This window comes from Ovis canadensis, chromosome 3 (genome assembly GCF_042477335.2).
Source record: "Ovis canadensis isolate MfBH-ARS-UI-01 breed Bighorn chromosome 3, ARS-UI_OviCan_v2, whole genome shotgun sequence".
Lineage (NCBI taxonomy): Eukaryota > Metazoa > Chordata > Mammalia > Artiodactyla > Bovidae > Ovis > Ovis canadensis.
In genome coordinates this window covers 43,711,753-43,730,975 of record NC_091247.1, presented here as the reverse complement: position 1 = coordinate 43,730,975, position 19,223 = coordinate 43,711,753, and the positions used below count along the sequence as shown (strand labels likewise).

At 42.5% G+C, this 19,223-nt stretch overlaps 1 protein-coding gene across 2 annotated transcripts in view; it reads right to left on the bottom strand.

The window, feature by feature from the left end:
* Positions 1 to 19,223, bottom strand: part of SERTAD2 (SERTA domain containing 2) — a 108,618-nt gene that overhangs the window by 14,217 nt on the left and 75,178 nt on the right. Inside the window, exon 1 of one of the 2 annotated variants that reach the window (XM_069580345.1) lies at positions 4,691 to 5,369. The exons of the other annotated variant lie outside the window; for it this stretch is intronic. The gene's annotated coding sequence lies outside the window, so the exon portion shown is untranslated. Of the gene's footprint in view, positions 1 to 4,690; positions 5,370 to 19,223 lie in introns of those variants that run through there. 2 annotated transcript variants of the gene reach the window in all.

The window sequence follows — 19,223 nt, the reverse complement described above, 5'->3', positions numbered from 1 at the left end:
TTCTGACCACAGGCACCATCAGGGAAGACTTCTGACTTTTGCAGAACAGGTTCACAGAGGCAACTTGAGTGAATGAGTGAGTGGGGCTGTGTGTGTGTCCTAGAGAGTCAGAAGCCCTTCCCGGTCACTGTTCTACTTCATGAAACTCCTCAGAAGCACACAAACGCCTGGTTTAGCCTCGTCTTTTCAGTTAACCACTTATGAAGGTTTTTAAAAGAAAGGAAAAAAAAAAAGCTTAGGATTAAAGAGCAACTCTGAGAAGCTACAGGTTTCTGCAAGGGGACAGAGAGAGAGTAAGGCCAGACATAAATGAGTGTTCACAACTGAGGTCTGCTGCTTGCTACCCGGAGTTACCAGAGAAACAAAGCTGCCTTTGGGCACCTAAAACTAGTCGGACCTGCTATAGCAGTTGCGCAGTCGGCCCGGCGCTGTCCCCCGCTCCCCTCCCTCCGCCCCCGCCCCACGCATCCGCATGGCTCATTCCACTCGGGGCAGCGCCGAGCGGGCACACTCGGCCCTGGCTCTGCTGTCCCTGCTCAGGGGCAGGCCCAGCTCTGGACACACGGGCGTACAAGTGTGAGAGGAGGCCAAACGAGACAGCAGATGCCGATGCCGACTCCATTCCGAACTGAAAGCTGCAGTGGGTGCAGAACACGGCTTCTGTGCTCCTGGGTTGCTAAGACAGATACACCAAATTGTGGGACTGGCTGCTGGGACTCCAGGCAGGGATCCCCGTTTAAGTTCAGGGGAGGGATGGGAGACCTTGAGAGGAGACGAAGGAGGCTTTCTAGCTCCTGGGGCCCTCAGACCACAAAGAGAAATGAATTCTCTTCCAAAAGGGAGTTTTCATTGTCTGGGGTGCTTGTTGAAATGACCTGCATCTGGTTTGTCCTATGAGCAATCATATATTTGCAAAGATATTCTGATGTTTTTATTTTTGAATTTCTATTTCAAAGAAAATTTTTAGACAGCCAAGTATGTTTTGTTTGTCTCATGATCTTCAAGGAAAAAAAAAAACCCAACAAGGCGTCCATTTATTACCCAGAATAGGAATGTCGTCTTTTTGGCCTGACATATGCCATTCACAGATTCATACAAAGAATGAACTGCCACACAGTGCTCATAGAGAAAGACACTGCTCCACACAATGAGTGATGGGCGCTCTGGGGGACAGTGCTGCTCACAGGACTGCCCCGCATCTGTATAGAGGGGCAGAAGTTTGCCTTTAACGCCAATTGCACTGGCCGTTGGAGACAATCATTTTGTTTAAAAGATATGCCAACTTTGGTGAGCTGCTCTTTCCTTCAAGAATATTAGAACTAACCATATGTAAAGTAGGTAACCAATGGGAATTTGCTGTAAGACACAGGGAGCTCAACTGGGGGCTCTGTGACAACCTAGAAGGGTGGGCTGGGGTGGGGGGTGGGAGGGAGGCTCAAGAGGGAGGGGACATATGTGTACCTGCCACAGGCTGATTCATGCTGATGTACGGCAGAAACCAACACCAACATTGTAAAGCAATTATCCTCCAAGTGAAAATAAATTAAAAAAAAAAAAAGAATATTAGAATTAAATTAAATATCCACACATTTCTTTAAGCAGGAGTCCTAGCTTGGGGGTTTCTGTTGGCTGTTTAAGGAATAATTATTAACAGTTGGTAGAAAAGACATGATTTGTGCATATGCAGTGGCCACCGCATTTTTAGATGATCCTGTTCTGCTGGTCAGTGCTGATTAATGGAAAGACCGTGAAGGTGGGTGTTACCCTTATTTCAAGGCCATTTTCACTTAAAACTGGAGCTTGTCCTCTGGTGCCTTGAGCATACACCTGATCTTTGCACTCAGTAATCAGAGACACCTCTCTCTCCTCTCTCTCCCCCCACCCCACCCCTGCTTTGCCAAGAAACTACTGCAACTATCTCCTACAGGATAGGCTGTAACACTAAATATGAAATTTCTGTAGCAACAAAGTTTTAAAAAATTCTACAAGTGAGTTAGAGTTCATACTCCAAAATATCATCTTAACCTACACATTTTTAAAGTCTATGTTACAATACTAACAAAGTTGTCTTGATTTTTTTGATATAACAAAATATAAAACTTCATGCTTTTTATTAGTATTTGTTTTTTAACAAGAAATCACAGCAAAAGAAACTTCTAAAAGTTTATGTTGTAGCTTTTATCTTTCTTAATAGCTAAAGTGTAAAATATTTTGACCATGGGCAAACTTTTAGTATAACTTGTTACTGATAATTTGAAGTATGCTTTTATTTTTATTTTCTTCATCAGTTTAATTTTTTTTTAATTTAAATAAAAAGGTTTTGCCATACATTGACATGAATCCACCACGGGTGTACATGCGTTCCCAGTTTAATTTTTGACAGAAAAAACCTTGATTTATTTGTACATATGTATCTTCAATGTCCCCTTATATGTTTTTTTATCTATTTTGTGTGTGTGCACCTTTCTAAGTAGTGTTGCAACTCATTCTGCCATTGGAACACTGTTTAAAATAGCATATGCCAAAAGCTATCCGCTGCTACACAAATTTGAGTTTTAAAATATCAAAATAAATACCATTTAACTATGCTCATTATTAATAATTTAGTGCACAGCAACTGGGTAAAGTTTATATTTCAGCTTCTCAATTAAATAAAAGGCTTTCAAGGGGACAATTCAACAAACAGAAGTCTAAAGGGTTTATAAATGTGAGCTAATATCCCTTTCTTAGTTTTTTAAGGGAAACAGGCCCAAGCAGCTGTTACCTAAGAAGCTGTGACACTCGCTTGACAATAAAACTGTTCCCTAGGACATTCATGTCCTACACTTAGTTGGTATTATAAAATTTAAGTCTCCTATCTATTGTAATTACCCAAGGAACAGAGCTGAATGTTTAAAAAATAAAAGGCTGTCCGATCTATTTCATAAGCTTTCTCACCTGAGAGCAACATGGTTATGCACGTTTTAATTAGGAGGAGGGGAAAGAAATAAAGTTATTTTAAAGGGTTCCAAACTTGATGAACAACATAAACAACTTTATATTTACGTATAATATCTCTAAGTAAATCAACAAAGTTAAAGGCAAACTTTCTAACATTTATCCCTCTCGTTTTTTTCCCCCCATGAAGAAATAACTGAAATGAACAGGAAAGTAGAGATCTACGAACAAGCTCTTCTTGCTCCTGCCAGAAGCTGAGATCTCAGAGGATGGGTATTTTCATCCTCAGAGCACACCCTACCACACTCAAATCAGAATAGACTGCTATAAAAAGGGGGAGGAGTGGGAGGAGCTCTAGGGGTGAGTTATGGCTTCTGGGTAGCTGAACAACTACCCCCCCCACCCCCCATCAGCAAAACAACCCAGAGGCTCTCAGGTGGACTGTCCTCCAGGGGTTGAGTGGAGCCAAGAGCCCACTTCACTCTTGTCAGAGACTCCTCTCTAATTATAAAAGGCTACTTTGAACACTTAAGGCCTCAGGGATCCGATTGGCTAGTACAACTTCTAGGCTCTTTACACACGTTATGGACATTTCTTAACATATATTGAGAAATCACAAAGCATATTTCATGAACAAAGCTTGAAAACATTTACTATCTTCCTTAAGACCAAAGGAGGCTGTCCAGCTTGACTCAAATGAAAACTGGTACAGTCTGAGACTGGACGTCTCACCTTGCTGATTGCCCTTCCCCATTAAGTGCCTGTAAAAACTTACTCTCCACCTCCTGAAACATCCTGAAACTAACCCAGCTTGGGAGCAAAAAGTTATTCTAAGACAATGATACCTAATCTTTTTGCGAAATTTAAGGCTAAACACAGAATTCTACTCCCATCTCAATCTATTACTATTATTTCTGCTAAAAGTAAGGTAACTGCTGGCCAAGGGAGGGTGGAGGGAATTTATGATTTTCTCTCGATGCAGAGGCGCTCTGAAGGCACCACGTCTTGGTACAAAGTCCAGGGCCTGGGACAGCTGGCTCCCCTCGGCGCCCTCCCTCTCAGTCAGAGGCGGTCACCACTAAGATGACTTTTAGATTTCTAACTAAAAAACTAATGAGACATCCAGTTTAACACACATACACATTCAAAATCAATTCACTGGGGCACGGGCGAAAAGAGGGCGGAGAAGGATGTTTCTAAGCTAAAACACAGGGCAACTCACAGAAATACACTAAAGCAAGCTGGATGCAAACACGGCCACAGGACTGAAAAGTGAAGCAGCCGTCGCGCCAGCAATACGAGTCTTAAAAAAAAAGTCTCGCACGTTCACAACAACACAACCGCCACAACACGCACACAGATCCCAGATGTAAAAGCGACAGCTCCAAGCTCCCTCCGCCCCACCGTTAGGCTCTGGTTAGCTCCCGACCCTCTCCTGACCCCGGTCCGTGACTGCCAGTCCCCTGCCTGCCCTTCCCCCAGCAGATCTGCCCGAGAACGCTGGGGGTACCCGGCGCCGGCCCCGGGGGTCCAAGGGCGCGGGGCCGGGGAGCAGCGGGAGGGAGCGCTCCTCCCGGTACCTGCTCCAGCCCAGGTCCCTCTCGCCGAGGCTCCCGCGACCCTCGCGGCCGCCCGGGCCCCTCCTCCGCCCTCCAGGCTCACCCGGCCCTGGCCGGGTCCCAGCGCTGCCCCCACCCACCCGGAGCCCCGCGCATCCGAGAATCCCCTCCAAGCCGGCGCCGGGAGAACTTACCACATGCAGCTCCACCTGGGAACTAGCACATCGGGAGGGGTTTCTGCCCACTCCTCAAGCTACTCCCGCTCCATGCGGAATCCCCCGCTCCGGGGGCCCAAGGGTGGCGCCGAGGAGCGGGCAGGAGGCGAGACCGAAGCTAAGACTCCGCCGTCCTCTGCCTGCGCGCTCGGAGCATTATACAATGGTGGAGGAGGAGGCGGCGGCGGCGGCGGCGGCAGGCAGGCAGCGGAGGAGGAAGCCGGAGGCGGGCGGAGGGGGCGCCCTGACCGAGCGAGCGGCAGCCACTGCTCCAGCACTAGCTGTGGAGGAGTGACGTGCGGCCAGCGAGCCTCCCGCGAGCTCCGGGCCCCGGGCTCAGAAGGCCCCGCCCCTCGACCACCAGGCCCCGCCCCCTCGGCCGGGCCCCGCCCCCTCCCCCGGCGGTCCCGGGAGGCGCGATAAATGCCGAGCAGGGCCCCGTCCGCCCCAGGAGCAGGAAGGGGCAGGCGGAGCACGCGAGACGCCGGGTGGCAGCGCCGCCCACGGCTCCCTTCCCAGCCGGCTCGCCCTTGATTTTCTCTTAAGGAAAAGCTTAAGGAGAAGGGGAGAGGAAACGAGACACTCCGGCCACGGGACCACAACTAACCACCAATAATCCCCTCAGACCACTCATGCAAATGACGGAGCCGCTAGTGACAAAGGCGGCAACGAGTGCCGCGCGCGCACAGCCCGCTGAGTCGCGCGACCGCAAATATGACAAGCATCTCAGCTATTCTGCAACTTGGGGCCGGTTAGCCGGGCAGGCAGGGTCCCGGGGGCTGGGGGGGATGGGGAAAGAGAAAAATCCGACCCCGGGGCGCAGTATCCACGCTGTCCGCGGGGTTTTCGAGACATGTCCCGGGAGGGCGGGGGCCGCGCCTCCGCAGCTGAGACGCTCTCCGATGCCTGCGTCTCTGGACATACGAGCGGCCCTCAGAGTGTCCGAGAAGTAGGATGAAGGCTCCGGCTGGAGGTGGGGACAAATTCCCCTTGAGTGCGGTGTCCTCAGCCCAACACTTGAAATGGTCACCAAGTCGAGTACCTCATCGGAACAGGAGGGAAACGACTTTGCAGCCTTCGTGGCAGGCTTCGGCCGCGGTGCAAACCCGGCAGAGCCCACGCAGGTAGGGACGCCTGGCTTGAAGACGCAGGGGGTACCTAGGCGCAGTTTCACAGCGATAGCCTTTTCCTTCTCCTTAAGAAGTTCTGCTTTGAACTCCTTATATTTATTAGGGAAATTTATACTAGTTTTGGGAGGCTTGTGTGTGTGGTGCAAATTTAGAAGTCCTAGGACAGGAGACCTCCCCTGGAAAATTAATGATTATTTTAAAAATGACATACGCATTCAGTTTAAAGATGTTCCGAAAAGGAATTCAGGCACCTTAAAATTTTGGTTGCCACCCCAATCAATATCGTCTCAGATCTCTTTGGAATTTAATGGTCCACTATACTAGTTATATTTAAGGATAATAAAGCTTTAAGACCTAACATAAAGGTGATTATAAGTCGTTAACATCAAGATAAGTTGAGACCTATTGGAACTGTTCAGTAATGATTTGTTATCTATCAAATTGACGATATTATTGAAATTAAATCTGGGCTAAAATGTTGGTAGAGGAGAAATGTTTCTTGTTTTATCTTGAAAGGGAATCAAAAAGATTTTTTACTGGACCCTCGATATAATTACAAGGTTACACAGATTTTTCATTTTTAAGTACAGCCAGTGCTAAAAGCTAATGATTTGTGGATATCTTTGGAAATTTTCATTACAATGGCATTCCAAATTACTCATCATGGAAGTCGTGGTCCAGGCCCTCAGCGCATCCTGCTCAGTTTGTGCCTAAGTGGCACAGTATTCAAACATTTTGCCATGAGGCCAAGATATTTTTCATTTCCAGAATTCTGCCTTTCAGAGAGGACACTACTAACAATTTCCGAACAACCCACTCACTTTAAAGAGAAGCCATCGAAATAGAAGCTGCAATACTGTGATCTCTCTGTAGCAGAGGCCAGAGGCTCTCTTGAATTTAAAACAAATTTAAACTGTTATTCATGAATTGAAGTGAGCAGCAAGTTAGACTTGCACAATTTTTGTGACACTTGGATATTTTCTAGCAGATGAATTACTGGAAGAACTAAAGATCAAAGTGACAATTTGTGTGCCTCCAGAGTGGATGCATGATTTTGCTAAAGCACGAATTCTGTGTGTGCTCAGGAAAGGTCTGAGTTCTTAGGAAAGCAATCTGAGTTCTGAGGTAAAATATTTTTCACCTTCCCATACTTGTGAAGGTAAATGCCTTATCATTTTATATATGTTATATATAGGTATCTGTGTTATATATGTGTCCCACTTTCCCCACTTTGATATTCTGGCATCTTTTACCAAGAAGTCAAAGCATGAAGTGGCCATTTGAACACCTGTTCATGTGGTCCCTCACCAGGTGGTACACAGTCCCTTCCCCTAGGGTAGAGTCCCCCCTCAGCCCAGCCCAGCAATTCCTGCCTGGCCCTGGGAATCCAACTCCATGAGGCTAAGGAAAGGCCCTCCCAGAGTTTTTGAAGTCAACTCCCTTTCCCTTTAGTATGCATGATTTTTTAAAAAATATTGTTTATTCCTAGCAAATGAGCAAGAAATGCTTAGTGAACACATAAGTATGGTTTTCACACTTTCACTCTCTGGGACACTTAAAAGCCCATTTAAAATAATCCTACCCTCAGGATTTAGAGTTTCTCCCTCTCACTTGCACATACAAGAAATTAGGCCAGTCATCCACACTTAACTATCAGGAACATATCTGTTTAGGGAGAAAAGAAACACTGCTCTTGTAAGTATAGGACTGTGATGATAATTTTTAAAAATACTCATGAGTTTAATTTCAGAGAGGTACTTCTCAACATTGCTTTGTGGTTCGGGGTACTAGTTTGCACTTCACTGCTTCTCTTGAAAGTTTCTGTACCCTCACGTCTTGCAAACAACCAGATGACTGCACTAACTGAAGGCCACTTTTAGCACTTAATTAATATGCACCAAAGAATTGACACACGGACAAGCTAGCTATATAAACTGAGAAAGACTTCACAACAGTTTTCAGACTTAACCTTTCTCCTTTATTATGTTTTATCTTTCAAGTTCCACAAGAAATCCCAGTCAATCATCCATCTATATACCTTGGAAATATTGATCTTATGCCCCCCCATAAATGTTTCAGTTATTAAACACAATAATATAGCCAGCTGGGTTAAATCATCTTTTCATGGAAAATACAGAGAGTCTAACTGAATGCGGACTTCCCATTCACTGATCACTGAAATCTATTAATAAATCTTCTAAATAAAGTCTCGAAGTCCCACATTACCTAACTGATTATCAGAGAGTTGACACAGGATAGGATGACTAGGAAAACTAATGAACACTCTCACAAAGACAGCATGAACAGGTTCAGAACTTTTCAGCCACTAGCAAGTTAAAACTTGTTGGCACCAAAGGAACCGGTTAACTCATCTGCCTCTGTAAAGTCTTCTCCATCTCTTTGCCCACCTTCTCACGTCAGGCTTTCTCCTGCCTGTCCTTGCAGTCATGCTTCACAAGAGTAGAGCTTCAACTCCAGTGAAGAGCCACTCTCGCAGTTTCCCTCACTGTTACTAGGCTGCTTTGCAATGACAGTCCCTTGTGTTCTGAGAGAGGGTCATTTTCCTGTTAGTGAACACGCCTTTTTCTCTTTTAAAGATCTGACAATATTTAAATCCTAATTTAGAACAAAATCTTAATGATGATATTGGAATAAGACGCTCCTGAAACTTTTTTCTGGCATCTTTGATTCGTCCCTTCTATTTCTAGACAAGATGGCTTCTGTTGAGCATAAGTTTCCTCCCTACTTCACCGGCCACTATTTCCTGGTAAAATCCTCTGATAAATGGAGTGGCTCTCCTTAGACACTCTGGCTTTTGCTTTCACCTTTTCTCAGCTGGAAAGAGAAAGCCTTCCCTAGTGACAACTCTTCAGTGCTCCCTTCCTGCCAGATGCTGCTCCTCCACGGCTGGTGGGTGCTCCTCAGAAACCTCTCTCCTTGTCCTCAGTTCCCTCTCTAGCCTCTACAAGCTGGCCTATCTGCATGTTGACCCTGGTTTCCTGTCCATAAACCATGCTCCCTTCTTGAGCAATTCACCTTCTTTTCAAGGTACCGGCACTTCTGGCTTCCCTAGAAAACTTGTATGAATGTTAGAAATTGTGCAGCTTCCAGATCATCAAGCCTGAGTCTTGGAGTAGGAGTTTGAAGATCTTGTACAAATAAATCACTATGATTGATCACTGACTTTTTAGTTTCTTAATCTGCCATGTCACAGATTTAGGATTAGCACTGGTTCTGGTGAAAAGAGCACATGTGGTTAGTTAGAAGATCTCAAGTGTAGTTAGTTCTTCAGCCACAGTCAGCAAGGAAGCTGAATCAGGGCCTTCCCATCTCGAGGGCTGTGCCCACCTCCCGCCAGATGAGGCACTAGGGCCCAAAGGTTCCTGTAGCCCCTTCCCAGAGCTAAGAGTCTATGAAAAGGTGGCTACAATGGGGACTACCTCCACAGAGGAGTTTGGAAGAATATAAAATCAACTTCCCATCCTATTTTCTGTGACACACATTCTCATATCTGTTGTAAAAGAGATCTAAGATTGTGTACCTTTAAATCACCTATGAGTAAAGAGGTCATTTAAGAGAAGTAAGGTGATTTGGGGAGTGTAAATAACAAATTTAAGCCACTTTTTGAAGTCCCAGATATAAAACTTCTACTTTGAGATGTGAAAAAAAGGTCAAAGCTTTAAATGTGTATAGATGCCCAGGAAATACCTCTGACTTCAGACTATGAAGTATGATACTATGAAATATCATTAAAAATACACACGTGGGCAGAGAACACAGTTTAAATGGAAACAGTGCATACAACAAAAAAGTGGATCAGTACTTTGCCACTGTGAATCTTTATTGGTTTTCTGGAGGAGAGGGAACACTTAAGCAAGACTTTATCTTTTAGTCACCAATGCAGAATTGTTCTTTAAAGACATGTTGCCAGAATAAGCAAGACTTTTCCAAAATTATCTAACTGTCCAATTTAATATTTTCTTTAAATTGAAAAAATATATATTTTCAATTAAAATATTTTTATATTTAAAATTTCAGAAAGGCAAAGTGAAAGCCGAGTAGGAAGAAACCAAGGTAAACTATTCAGATAAACAGCAATGTTACATTAGATACATTTGTGCAACTCGTCAATGGTTTTCCTAAACATGCTTTAAATATTGAAGATTATCTTTCTAAGTAATATTTATTTCAAAACTGCTGTCTTTAGAGAAGTCTTGTTTGAGGTGTATGAAACTCCTTAAATGGTCAATTATCAGAGAAACTGGCTTTTAAGGAGAAAATAATAGTGTGAATGAGCTATATGCAACTTCCCTTTTTGAAAACAGAAGTTGAATCTGTAACACCAAATTTAGAAAGGAGAGGGGATGGCAGCAAATACCACGAGAATATCATCTATAGCATTGACGCCCACTGCCGTTCTGTTCTGTTACAAATAATGTACACTTCACAAATTTGAGTTTGCTCAAACAATGCGTGTATTTAGTTGTTCCTAAAGATGATTGTTTTAGAAGAAAATACACATATGAAAGTCATATCAAATTAAAAAAAAAGAAAAACTCATTGAAAAAGTGTCAGATTCCCTGACTTTGGCTACAGTGATTCATTTGCCCTCATAACGCAGAGGGCAGCATAGTACATACTGGGACAGCTGATAAACAGCTTTTGTGGGAATAGTAATGGTAATTTGAACATCATTTATATTTGTTTACTTTTCTTTAAGAAATTAAAGCCCAAATTATAAAAGGTTGAAAAGAATTTTGATGAATCAGACATTCATTTTCAATCAATCCTAATTTGTTACCACTTTAGAACTGTTAGACATCATGCTTTCAGTTTTAGCGATTAAAAAAAAAAAAAAGCTCTAAAGATAAAGACTCCAGAATTACTATTTCCACATTACAACCAAAAATGAAAAGTGAGAAAATAGACACCTTTCCAAAAGTTCATCAGATGAAAAGAGTTAATGGAGAGCCACACCATTTATGGACAAGAATACTTAATACTATTCAAGTCTCCCCAAAACACATCAATAAATTAAATGTGATTCCAACTTAAATCCCAATGTTCCCCTCCCCGCTGCCCATGGAACTTAAGCAAATCCAGAAATCATCTGGAATAACAAAGGACAAAAGATAGCTTTAATAAGTTTAAAGAACAAGATGGAGGATGTGGCCTAACAGATATCAAGGCTTATTATAAAGTTCTAGTAATTAAAGCAGATTGGTGTTGGCAAGGTATAAATAGATCAGCAGAACAGCATCGAGAGTGCAGAAACAGACCCACACATGTATGTACACATAAAGTTTATGACAGAGGTGAGGCAACAAATCAGTGGGAAAGAATAGGCTATTCAATAAATGACTAAAGGTCACCTGGATACCTGCATGAAAAATAAAATTAGGTAGCTCATATTAAAATATATATATATATATTTCAGGTGGACTAATGTCTAAATATGTGAAACAAAACTTAAAAACATTTAGGAGAGAATACAGGAAAATATATTTATGGGCTCAGAATAAGGAATGTATGATTATTCTCAGTCTCTCAGAATTAATGTAAGATTAATTCTCTTCTTTGCTCTGTGCCTGGAAATGTGGACCCCTAGGGACAAAGCTCCTTTGCCAACCGGCTTCCAGCTGGATTCCTCAACAGGAAGGTACCAAAAAGAGACCAGTGGGTCAGAGGGGAGAGAGCTTGGGCTATTTCTTCCTTGCTCCTTCCTACTTTGGGCTCCTGTTACAGCAGGACCCATCCCTCCATAGCCACAGCTTCTGCAGGTGGCCCTTTCTCCAGGGCACTCACTCTCACAGACTCTAGCAACACCATTTCCTCCCCTTTCCCCTGCAGACCTGAGGACAGTAAGATCTAAGTTCTTGGTCTTCCATGCTTCAGGTTTTGTCACATCTCTGTCAAAAGTCCCTCCATTTATGTCTCTTTAGTTGAATCATTTGAGTGGAATACTGTTTCCGGCTGAGACTTTGACTATTCAGAAACAAAATAGCCAGGGCCTTCTATGGCGTTCTAGTAGTTAAGACTTCATGATTCTAATGCAGGGGCGTGGGTTCAGTCTGTGGTTGGGGAACTAAAATCCCACATGCCACCTGGAACAGGCAAAAGAAAAGAAATAAGACAGCCAATGCACAAACTATAAAGAAAAAGACCAATAACTTGGACTATATTAAAAATTAAACATCCATTAAACAAAACAAAAGATAAACAAAATAAAGATAAGTGAAAGACTGTCAAGTGATGGTATATAATTCATATAATCAGCAAAAGATTAATACTCAGAAGTAAAAAAGAACTCTGAGTTAGTTTTTTTTTTTTAATATAAAACCAACAGAAAATGGGTAAAAGGAGGAAACTCAAATATCCAACAAATGTGAAGAGATACTCAATCTCCTCAGTTATAGGAAAAATGCAAATTATAAAAGGTTAGTTCACAGCTCTCCACTTGACCACTTTGGAGATAATGTGACATTAGCTAGTGGAGCTGGACATGCACACACACTGCCCACATACCTGCAGTCTTTCTCCATGAGGGTTCCATGAGAAAATAAGCCCTACAGAAAAGAATTCAAGTGACTATTTCCTCAATTCTCCCAAGGGTGGTATAAAGGTAAGAACCAGTGGTTGCTAGTAAATGTTTAACAACTGGCTGGGGTTGGGGTGGGGGTGGAGAATAGGGAAAGAAGGAAAGAAGCCCTTTTTGAAGCATTTGCTGATTTCTGTGGTGTAAATACCCCATCAGGGCTGATTTCGAACCTCCCCATTGAACTCAAGAATTACATAGAGATTGGTGTGATCACTCTTACGAGCAGGTGTCAGTCTCCAGCTCTAGCCCCAAGCATGAACCATTCTAGACTTAGAGGACAGAAGACAATTCATTATACACAACAAATGCCTTAGGATGCGTTGCATGTGTGCCTAGTCACTCAGTCATTTCTGACTCTTTGCGACCCCATGGACTGCACCCCACCAGGTCTTCTCTCCATGAGGATTCTCCAGGCAAGAATACTGGAGTAGGCTGCCATGCCCTCCTCTGCCTTAGGGTACTGGGGCTTAATTTTCTGGAGGAATTCGGGATGAGAAGGGCTAAATCTAGAGAGACTCTTGTTTTCATCCCGCATGGAGACATAGAAGAATGTTTATAGTAGCTTTGCTTGTAATTGCTAAAGGAAAATTAATCAATACATTTGAAAGCTACGGTGGTTAAGAAATACTAAAGTTACCAAATATCAACGTGGTTAAATCTCAAAAACATAATGTTGAGTAAAATAAAGCCAGTTGTAAAGTATGTACAGTATAATATCATTTATATAAAATACTTTAAAACATGCAAAACAATGCTATATATTGTTTATCAATACAGATGAATGTAATTATAGAATAAAAACATTAGAGACCAAAACCATTCAGGAAAGTGGTTAATCTTCATAAACGGAGGAGTAAAAGAATCAGAGAGAGATACTACAAAATTTAATTTGTTAAAAACATGAAAAGCAAACAAATATGTTGTAGTAATGTTTTAGATTTCAAGACATTAAAAGACACATTTTTTCCCCTTTCTTTCTTATGGTTCCCATGCAATAGAACTTTGTAAGGTTTTTTTCCCCACAACTTGTAATATCTATTAATAAAGCAATGGGTAATATTTATATTTCATGCATTTATCTTCATTATTTCAGTAATGACCTAATTCCTTTTACACATTTGATACGACTGGCAGACTACAGTCCATGGGATCACAGAGTCAGACTCGACTGACCACACATGCACATGCATCCTGCCCTTCTCTCTCTTAATAACAGACTGCAAAATTCAATGACGATGCTAGCGTAACCGAAAGTTTTTAATAAGAAGCCCAACTGACAAGGCAAGTATAACAGAATAATAGGTTTAAAGCCAGTATTTGGGGTGTATTTCTCACCCGTCAGGCTAACTTCTATCATGCTGCCGCTGCTGCTGCTAAGTCGCTTTAGTTGCGTCCTGCGACCCCATAGATGGCAGCCCACCAGGCTCCTCTGTCCTGGGATTCTCCAGGCAAGAATACTGGAGTGAGTTGCCATTTCCCTCTCCAATGCATGCATGCATGCTAAGTCGCTTCAGTCGTTTCCGACTCTGTGCGATCCTATGGACAGCAGCCCACCCGTGCTAGAAAGGATAAAAGCTTCCTTACAAAATGTGTAAGGCTTCCTGTTACTTCCTTAACATGCATCTAGCCCTAAAAAGTGAAATCTTGTTTTGTTTTTTAAAAAAACAACAAAAACACTCTTTCCTGGTGAACTATCTTCCACAGGGTGTTCAGTTGACCATTTACAGCTACCTCAAATGCATTCTGATTCTCTTTTTTGTGACCCTCCATGCAGGGTTATAGGAATAAAGCCCCCATACCCTCTTGATCTCTGGGAAGGTGGTGCTCTCTCAGCGCATGGGTAGTGTAACTTTTTTTTTCAGAGACTGTCTTGAAATAAGCCTATGTTTTAAATACACACTTTTCTGCTCACTAGCAGGCATTCTGAAGCTAGGTGGTTCTAAATAAAGAACTCTAGTCAACAACAGGAAATAACTCCCACAGAAAAAAGGGGCAGAATACAAACTCTCACCAACTCTTATACACAGCTCACAACGGCCTTTTGTTCCGTGCACATTAAGCCTGAAATCTTTACTTTTCAGAGCATGTTTGGGCCTTTGCAGAGCAATTAAACCTTCCTGTTCCTTTTGCTGCTGTCCCTGCCTTCTCTCTGAGAAAGTTAACCTTACAACTAAGCTTCTTACTATGAGGTAGCAGGTCAGAAACCGAACCGTTTCTATTCTGAAACTTAACATTTTTTTCCTTAATGGAGCTTCTCAAAAAGGGGGAAAAAAAAAAAAACAACTCTCAGTGTAAAACTCACTTTTCCTTCTAATACATACAATACCACATAAACGCACATATATACATCCCAAGAGGATATTTTCATCTGCAGTGTATGTTTCTAAATCTATCAACAAAGACACTATCATATCAACCCATAAACCTAAACGGATGGGTTATCAACACTTTGCCAGTGACATGTCAGCAAATCAATGCATCTAGAAGACATATATTGTATTCAAAGGCTCACATGTTGAGTCTGTAGTGAAAAAGAGGGAGAAAAACCTAGATCCCAAGCCAACTAAATAGAAAAACATCTAATGAATGGTTTTTAAAGTCTCGGTGACTGCTACTGGAACAGAGTGGTGGCATTCAACTATAGTACAGCACAGGTACTCCAGACAAGAAAATTGGGCTGAGTAAAACAGCTTAAATATGACTGCAGACTCAGTCTTGCCCTCTCTATTGGCTCCTTCCTGCAGTCAATAAATTACAGACTTGGTGTTCTCCCTCTTCACTTTTAAAACAAGAAACGGCCCTCCCCTGCTTCAATGCTGCGGGAATGTTGGTGGCTCCTGGTGGCTCAGAGGTAAAGGCATTGTCTCCTGACAATGCAGGAGACCCAGGTTCGATCCTTGGGTTGGAAAGATCCCCTGGAGAAGGAAATGGCAACCCGCTCCAGTATTCTTCCCTGGGAAGTCTCATGGACAGAGACTGAAGCGCTACAGTCCACGGGGTTGCAAAGAGCCAGACACGACTTACCAGCTAACAACAACTGCTGTCCTTACCCTTCATGGTTTCAGTTCCACCTACTTCCTCTGGCTTCACAAAAAAACTATACTGACCACCTCTGGAAAGAGCACCATTACTCCCTAAATGCCAAGCCACTGGAGACTTCTCAGTTCCTCACTGACTGAACACCTATCTATAGCATTTGATATTAATGACTGCCTCCAACCATTTCTTTCAGTAACTCTGGTTGAACTCCTGGTTCTTATCTCTCTGGTTACTTGTTCCTTTGTTGGCTCCTCTTCCTCTTACCCTATAAACCTATAGGTCTTCTCTTTAAAAAATAATCATCCCCTACTGCAATTTGGGACCAGACAAGATTACAAAGGTGAGTGGATGATGGTTAGGATATCGGAATCTTCATGAGGTAACTTCACCCACTCTCAGGGCATCTATATGCTGATGATTCACAAATCATTAATCACATTCTAGACCTTTCTCTTTGAGGTTCGTATCTGAGCTTTATATAGAGAAAGACCATACATATATCCCAGTTTGTCAGGGTCATACCTAATATATTCTTGTCCTGGCATAATTAGTAACAGCACCCTGTTTCAATCTCAAAAGTGTCCTAGGTTGAACAATGTGCGTGCTAAGTTGCTTCAGTTGTGTCCAACTCTTTGCGACCGTACGGACTATAGCCTGCCAGGCTCCTCTGTCTATCGGATTCTCCAGGCAAGACTACTGGAGTGGGTTGTCATTTCCTTCTCCAGGACTGAACAATAATAGTATATAAATAGCCTATTTCTATCTCATTACCTATTAGACATTTTCACCAATAGTATAAAGGCATCTCCAACTCACAGCATATCTAAAAGTGTCCTAATCTTGTCTTCCTTAAACTTGTTCCTCCTTCTGAATGCTTAAATATGGTTAAGGTAACAACAAGGTGGGTTTCTCTGGTGGCTCAGTGGTAAAGAATCCTCCTGCCAGTGCAGGAGATGAGGGTTCAATCCTTGGGTTGGGAAGATTCCCTGGAGCAACCCATTCCAGTATTCTTGCCTGGGAAATCCCATGGACAGAGGAGCCTGGCGGGCTACAGTCCATGGGGTCGCAAAAGAGTTGGACACAACTTAGTGATTAAACAACAACCACCAATAAGGTATCCCTGGTGTCTTAAGTTGGAAATCTAAGATTCTAAGTTTCTTCTCTCTCCCTTTCTCTCACATTTAACCAGACATAAAATCCTATCAATTTTCTCTCTTAAATGTTTTTCAAATATGTCCCCTCCTCTCCATTTCCCCACCACTGCCCTGGTCAAGGCCATATTATCTTTCATTATTGCAACAATCTATTTCCTGACTTCCAGTCCTAGATTTTCTCCTCTAATCCATCTACACCACCTACGGCATGCCAGGTAGCATGCCAGGTACAAGAAATGCAAAATGAACAAGAGATGCTCCTGCTAAGCTCACAGGGTAGACTAACTCATCACTGTGACACAGGGTTGCAGGCTGATACAGACATGTGTAGGGTGACGATGGATACACACGAGCGGCCACAGAGCCTGACCAGTGTGGAAACAGGGAAGCGGTGATGGATTTTAGGGTAAATGGTGGTTAGTTAAGGTCATTAAAGGCAGATGGAGCAGCAGAAATGGGAAGGTGAGAAACGGCAGAGGACATGGGTGAGGCTCTTGTAAATCGCAAGCAGGGAGTAGCAATATACCAGACCAGAGAGTTTGACTGGGCACATCTAGGAAGGACTTGGATGCCACATTGAAGGGTCTGGCCTTTATATCCTGAAGGTGAGGGGGAGTCATTAAAAGACTTTCCATGGGAGAGAGGCACAATCTGATTTTTATTTTAGGATGTAAACTCCTCATCTATTCCAGAACTTGACAGAATGAGCATAAAATTTATTAATAATAATCAGCAAATGAAAAAAAAATTTAAAGGAATGTATTAAAAAGCTGTAATAACTAACAGAGTTGGGTTCTGGCAAAAGAAAAATATAAATGAATCTGCATTGAAATTCTTGAAACAGACCTTAGTATAAAGATTTAGTATATTCTAAAGATGGCATTGTTAGTGCAACAGTTAATGATTAAAGGTGAATAATGGGTGTTAAAGAGTTTTGCCTCACACATGAAAAAACACAAGAGATTAACTAAATAATAAAATAATTTTTAAAATTGTAAGAGAACTAAAAAAAAATTACAAATGAATAACTGATCTTAGAGGTAGACAAGATTTGTTTTCTAAACATAAAGCAAAAAAAGAACTATAAAATTAAAACAAATTACACTAAAAAACTATACATCAAGAAACACCATAAGCAAAATTAAAAGAAAAATGACAAACCTGGAATAATATGTGCAAACATATAACAAAGACTTAGTAACCTAACCTAACCTAATTCTATGGCTCAGTTACACCAATACTACAGTACATTAAGAAACAATGAAACTAAATTAGACAAACTGGCAAAGGACACAAGCTGATGATCAACAAAAGGAAGAAATGCAGGAAAAAAAAAAAGAGTACAAATGCGTCTAATCAAAGCAATACAAATTAGAAATATAATTGCCATACACCAAGCAAGTTAGATAAAACTGCTAACAATGTGAAGGCACCGTGGACAGGTTGTCATAGCCACTGATGAAACTCTCAGTGAATTCAAACTTGGAAAGACTAGAGTTTGGATATGTGTATCAAGAATCTCCTAAAAGGTCCGTATCCTGTACTGTGGTCATCTCATTTCTAGGAATTTACCCCCCATGGAACCAATCAGAGCTACGCATAGAGAATACATTCATTCAATACATATTTATTGTATGTCCACTGTGTCGTAGGTTCTAGGAGTTGAGAATGTGGCAGCAAACAAAACACACCCAAATCCCTGTTCTCATGGCTCTTACGTTCCAGTGAGGGGAAAGAGAAAAGAAAGAAGAGTCAATTATACAGCATAACAGAAAGTAGGTGTTCTAAAGGATGGGGAATGTGTGCTTGGCTGTATCTGTGTGGGGTGGGGGGCAATTTTGAAGAAGTGCTTTAGAAAAGCCTCACTGAGAGAATGGTGTTTGAGTGAAGATCTGAAGGTGAAAACTCAAGCCAAGCACCAGTTTTCCTGATAGGAGGAACGGAAAAAGTGAGCAGGGCTGCAGTGAGGTGTGTGCCCAAGGGCTCAGGGACCTCAGGGCACAGTGGAGGAGGAGAGGAGAGGATCATGGGTAGAGAGGAAGTAAACGGAAGAGTGGGGAGGGTGCAGAGGACCTTAGAAGCCAATGCAACGACTTTGGCCTTGACCTTGAGTCAGATGGGAAGCAAATACTGCAATATTCTTGGCCCCAACCATGTAGCCTCAAGACAGTGGTCAAGGATCCTTTTAAAACAAAAGTCGGGTCACCCCACTCCTCTCTTAACAACCTCCAGTGATGGTGACTGGATTGTAATGACTGATTTGTTTAGTGTTGCTGTGACTTTGTAATCTCTTCAACTGTGCCCAAACCCTGATATTCAAAGATGTACTAGGAATAGCGCACGGCAGAGAATCACTGCTGGAGCTGGTGTGATGTTAACAGCCTGAGCTTCACAGTTAAGGCGGATTGGCCACCAATGAGACTTCCACAGCATGTTTCTCCATCTCTGGTTCTTCACTGTGAAAAAGGGAAAATACTACCCACCTCCCAGGGTTATAAAGATTAAATAAGAAAATGCGCTGTTGTTTGTTTTTTCCTTTCAAAGTGAACAGTGCCACTGGTGGCATGTGAGGTGATTTTAAAAGGCACAAA